This window comes from Camellia sinensis, chromosome 14 (assembly GCF_055761805.1).
Source record: "Camellia sinensis isolate YWXY chromosome 14, ASM5576180v1, whole genome shotgun sequence".
In the NCBI taxonomy this organism is placed as follows: Eukaryota; Viridiplantae; Streptophyta; class Magnoliopsida; order Ericales; family Theaceae; genus Camellia; species Camellia sinensis.
In genome coordinates, this window is record NC_138974.1 from 37,033,882 (window position 1) to 37,039,745 (window position 5,864).

Genomic DNA, 5,864 nt, shown 5'->3' on the forward strand with positions numbered 1-5,864 from the left:
AATTTTGACTATTTCAAGATGTTATTTAACTATAATTTCAATTAAAAGAATCTTCAACCCTTAATATTTTTTTTATCAAATTATAATTTGATAAAAATTTAAAAAGATGAATGTTGAAAGTTATTATTTTTTTCCATCAAAATTGGTGAAAAGAAAAAAATTGGAATAAGAATGAAATTCTTTTAAAAATTGATAAAAATTTAAAGAAAAAATTAATAGAATCATCCATCTATCAGCCACGATGCGGTGTTTTCACCTCTTCGTCTTCCGTCCTCTCTTTCTCTCTCTAAATTTAGCTTACAATTCCCTCTCTCCCATCATTCCCGATTTATTGTCCATCCATGGCTTCCCAACTTCTTCCTCCAAAACCCGGCCTCCACTTTCAGTCCCCAAAATGGAGATTCTCAGCTAAATTTAATCCCAACCTCTCTCTCTCCTCCTTTCTGCGCCCATCGACGATGTGGACTGCCTCTCCACCGGTGGACTAGCAGGAGGAGCAGACCACCACCACCACCACCGCACTCCGCCCTATCTCCTCCAATGCATCCGCCACACAATAACCATTTCGCATGGATGGTGCCCACCTTCGTGGTCATCAACATTGGCATCTTCGCCCTCGCCTTACACATCAACGATTGCCCTTCTCACTCCACCGATTGTGTCGCCCAAGATCTCCTCGGCCGCTTTGCCTTTCAGAGCCGCAGAGAAAATCCCCTCCTCGGTCCCTCCGCTTCCACGTAAGCCCCCTAAATTCATTTGCTTTTTTTTTTTTTTTTAATTCTCCTTTGATAGTATGAGTTATAATTTTAGTATATGATTCGATTATTTGATTCTATTTTGTTCCAGCATTGTTAGTTTTTTATTTTTCAGGTTCTTAATATTGTGGGTTAGAATTTAGACAAAAATTAGAGAATTAGACAAACCTGGGGTGGGAATATTTTTCTGTTCAAATTTTGTAAAATTTCAAAAGAAAATTTTGACTATATACTTAATTTTGAATTTTGTAGCCATATGCATGATTAACGTAATAATTGTAATTTGTAGCCTCCAAAATATTTGGTGTTTTTTAAAACAAGTAGGACACTTATGGTAAAATTTTGGTGATATTCATTAGTGATATTCTTAGAAGTTCCATAGTTAACTTCGTATGTTATAGGGCAAACCGTGTAAACTCGCGGTAGGTTCTATTGAAAATATTGTTGCACATGGCCCGGTGTATGAGAGAATTGAACCCAATGAAGCCATTCATATGGTGTCATTAGGACAGTCCAATGTACGTGTGTCTATTGAAGTTGTTATTCAAAAAGATGCCCCTCTTCCTATACCTATCTCAGATAAGATGCTTATTGTTGGAGAAGCAGTGAGATTTTTTGTTGCTTAGCCCAAAAATCTTGTATTGGTCGGTGATGAGGTAAAATATTCAAACTTAGAAACTTTATTACACTTTCTTAAAATTAAAGTTGACTTATATTTGTTTATTTTGAAAATTTTAAACTTAGGGAGTTTCAATTAATGTTGAATGTGGAAAATATCAAGAGTCCATTCAATCTTTTGTTTCATTAGTCGAGCATATCAAGTATGATGAAGCCATAGACATTCCACTAGAGAAAGACATTTGGGGTGGAGATCAATATCCAACTTCAAAAAGTAGACATGGAGTACATATGTCATGTAAAAGAATTATCCGTTACATGTACCATGTTGTACATAAGGTAAGGAAAATTTGCTACATCAATAGCTATTTTTGCAGATTTTATGAATTATGAATTTAATTAACATTTGTTTCTTTTATTAGTCATCTCCATCAAGTGTTGAAGGTTTCCAATTGGAGGAAACAATTTGTATTTGTTAACCCTTGTATCGTTAGTGGAAAAATTATGGATGGGGAGGAAACAATTTTTATGAATTATTATTATTTTTATTTTTTTTTATAAATGTGCAGGATTATATTATGATGGTAACAATGGGGTTTGGTATTCTTATGATCACCAAACTCAGCAGTATGTCCCCTACTCTGATCAGAGTGACAATAAAACAGCTAGAAAACAAAATGTGAGATAAATTCTATACTTTTATTACTATTATATTCATGATACTTGTACCTCTTCTTCATATTATCTAATTGTTTGTAAATAACCTCTTGCAATTCAATGGAAAAAAGACTTACACGGAAACCGAACTTGATGAAGTGCGAGTTGAATGGATTAATTTCGTACTAAAGAATATGAGTTGAAATCTAATGTAAGTATGATATAACTTCCGTTATTTAAATTGCTAATCAACAATTTCTTTAGTTGGTAAGAAATATATAATCACTTCAAGATTTCATTTTAGATTTGTTGATTATATGAATATTTGGTTTTATGACTTTAAAATATCTGCTCATACATTAAAGATTTTCATTTTGGATTTATTGATTCTATGTATATGTCATATTTATATATGGTAATCCAAACATTTTATACTAATAATAATCAAAGCTGTTATTCATTTTCTATTGATGCAGTAGATGACGAGTCAGTGTGATGAGAAAATGTTCGATTTTGTCTTTTGTAAGACAAGAACAATCTCTACAAAAAATATTAAGTTTATTCATATGCTTCTAGTGGTTTCTGAATTAATTTGTGTTTTTTATTTTTCAAGTCAGAAATTTCTTGGAGAAATGCAAAATATGGTCAAAGAATTCAACAATTTCGTTTTTTCAAGTTTTTTTATTTTTTAATATATGTAAGCACAGTTAAAAACTTTTTATTAATCCTTTGTATATACTTTTAAACATTTAACTTTCATTTATGAAATATATGACGTTATTCCATTCAATATATGGTTGTGATTCAAAATATAGTATATAGTGCGCATTACATTCTTCAAATGCATATAACGTGTGATCTTATCTGATTATTAATCACATGTTTTATTAGATATTAATCACACTTAAAATCTGTAAAAGATGTGATCTAAATATTTTTAATCACACTTAAAATGTGTGATCTAAATGTTATTAATCTCACTTAAAATGTGTGATCTAAATATTATTAATCACACTTAAAAGATGCGATCTAAATATTTTTAATCACACTTAAAAGGTGTGATCTAAATGTTATTAATCACACTTAAAATGTGTGATCTAAATATTTTTAATCACACTTAAAAGCTATGATCTAAATGTTATTAATCACACTTAAAAGATGTGATCTAAATATTTTTAATTACACTTAAAATATGTGATCTAAATATTTTTAATCATACTTAAAAGGTGTGATTTAAATGTTATTAATCACACTTAAAATATGTGATTAAAAATGACCCCTTTTAATCACACTTTAACAAAACTAAAAGGTGTGATTAAATAACATACATCACACAAAAAAAAGTGTGATCTTTATATATTTTTGTAGTAGCGTCATTTTACTTTTGTGTATATTTTGTGATGAGGCCTCTCAGAAAGCATTGAGGTAGAAGATCAATAGAGAGCTATTAATTTGGATGAATTGTAGCAACTTCATATTCTTTTGCCTGTAACTTAGATAAAATTTGATTAGAATAGGGAGAGATTTCAAAAAAACTAGAAAGAACACAATCAATTTGCTGTGAAATTCCATGTGTTCTTTTTTCCTTATCCTCTAAGCATGTAAGTGAAACATAATAAAAACCAAATAAGTGGCAAAATGAGAAAGGAAAACTATTAAACATGGATTGGAAGGCTCACATAATAGGAGATTAATTTATGATTCCTTAAAATGCATCTTTCACATCATAGAATAAAGAACTAAGATTTCAGTTTCTATGATTGTATTTTCTGTTTGTTCTTGAGTTTGGTCTGAAGTTTCATGATAATGGTAAGCAACTAGCTGAGTAACTAATACAGTGTATTAAGACAGAACTTTAGATTTGATATAGTTGTGGAAGAAAGAAAGGGATATGAGTTTGGTATCAGTAATTGTTCCATATCTTGTGAAATGTAAATGGATTTTTTCACAATCTATCTTGCCCATGCTTATATGCCCCCTAATTGTGAACGGTGTAAATTACTCGTTTTTCTTTTTTCACCCAGAAAAATCATCTTATAATGAAATCTCAACAAGTCCTCTAATCTATATTTCAAAGAATTTAATGAAACTAGTGAATAATTTGAAACATCTTTTAAGTTGAAATGATATATAAGAAAAGGATAGATATGAACAATGCAATTCTTTATTATCAAGCATTAAATTTGTTTTACTAGTGATACATTTCATTGTTATATTGGTTCATTCTTCCTTACAGGAACAATCAAAAGCTAACATATTTGTCTTACTAATGATACATTTCATTATTATATTGGTCATTCTTTCTTATAGGAGCAATCAAAGGGTAACATCGCGAACAGAGAAAGGATGTATACAAAACACAGGTGTGGTTCTAGGTCAATCCCTGTTAGAGTAGAAAAACTGGTACGTATCAATTAAATGGACCAATATAAGTTATGTGAACTTACGGCACATTAATGGGATGCACCATTTGTGAATTAGCTTTAAAATTAATTTTTTGTTCTCATAATCTCGAAAAAAAAGTCTGTTAGAGGGGTAAATTGTATAATTGATCTAATTGTAAATTGATAAGTTACTAATGTTTTTAATCTTTTGTATAATTAATTAATTACTAAAGCTTTTAATTTATTTTTTTGCAGATTGGATTGGGGTGGCATTTTTGACGTGCAACAATGATCTAATTTGCTTGAATGTTCATTTTTGTTTGATAAGGATACACATACTTTGTGGAGTTGTACTAGTTATTGTTAGATTTTTGGTAAAATTGAACAAGTTATAACTTTTGGATATTTTGTGAATATTTCACTATTTTATTGTATTAGGATGAAATTATTTGTGATGATGAATGGATATTTTCATTTTGTTAATTCGTAAATGTGTTGATAACAGGTTAGGTTAAGTTGTGATGGAATTGTTATATTCAACAGGTTTCAACATGAGCAGGGTTATATTTGTTGAACTAAAATTTAGATTTTGATAAAATAGATATATAATATGGAAAAAAATATTATGAAATTATTGACAAAATTTTCCATCCCTAAAAAAGGTTCTTTTGTCTCTTATTTCGCTTAGGTGGATGATTAATTTTGTCATGAATTCTTTATTTCGTCACTAAATGCATTTGTCGTGACAAAAAATATTGTCACATTTTGTCACTATTATCCTCAATGTGTGACGAATTTTTTTTGACATTATTTTATCATTTTTAATGATGAATTTGTTTTTGTCTCTATTGGTAGCTTCTTTGACAAAAAAAATTTCGTCTTCGTTTATATTAAACGTGACAAAATTATTTTGTCTCCATTTCTTATATTTATGACAAAATAATTTTGTCTCTAATTTCTCCTTTAATGACAAAATATTTTGTCGCTAATTACTTACAAGTATGTTCCCGACAGAGTGTATTTGAGACAAAAAAATTCGTCACAAATTTATCATTTTTAATGATGAATTTATTTTTGTCTCTATTGGTAGCTTCTTTGACAAATTTTTTTGTCTTCGTTTATATTAAACGTGACAAAATTATTTTGTCTCCATTTCTTATATTTATGACAAATATTTTTGTCTCTAATTTCTTCCTTTAATGACAAAATATTTTGTCGCTAATTACTTACAAGTATGTTTCCAACAGAGTGTATTAGAGACAAAAAAATTGGTCACAAATTTATCATTTTTAATGATGAATTTGTTTTTATCTCTACTGGTAGCTTCTTTGACAAAAAAATTTCGTCTTCGTTTATATTAAGCGTGACAAAATTATTTCGTCTCTATTTCTTATATTTATGACGAAATACTTTTGTCTCTAATTTCTTCCTTTAATGACAAAATATTTTG

General features: G+C 29.2%; 1 long non-coding RNA gene across 1 annotated transcript; it reads left to right on the forward strand.

Moving 5' to 3' along the window:
• The first annotated feature begins 2,481 nt into the window (after window positions 1-2,481).
• Window positions 2,482-4,874, forward strand: LOC145807614 (uncharacterized). The gene is made up of 2 exons (XR_014350870.1): window positions 2,482-4,433; window positions 4,670-4,874. It is a non-coding gene; the product is annotated as an uncharacterized LOC145807614 (long non-coding RNA).
• Window positions 4,875-5,864: the final 990 nt, after the last annotated feature.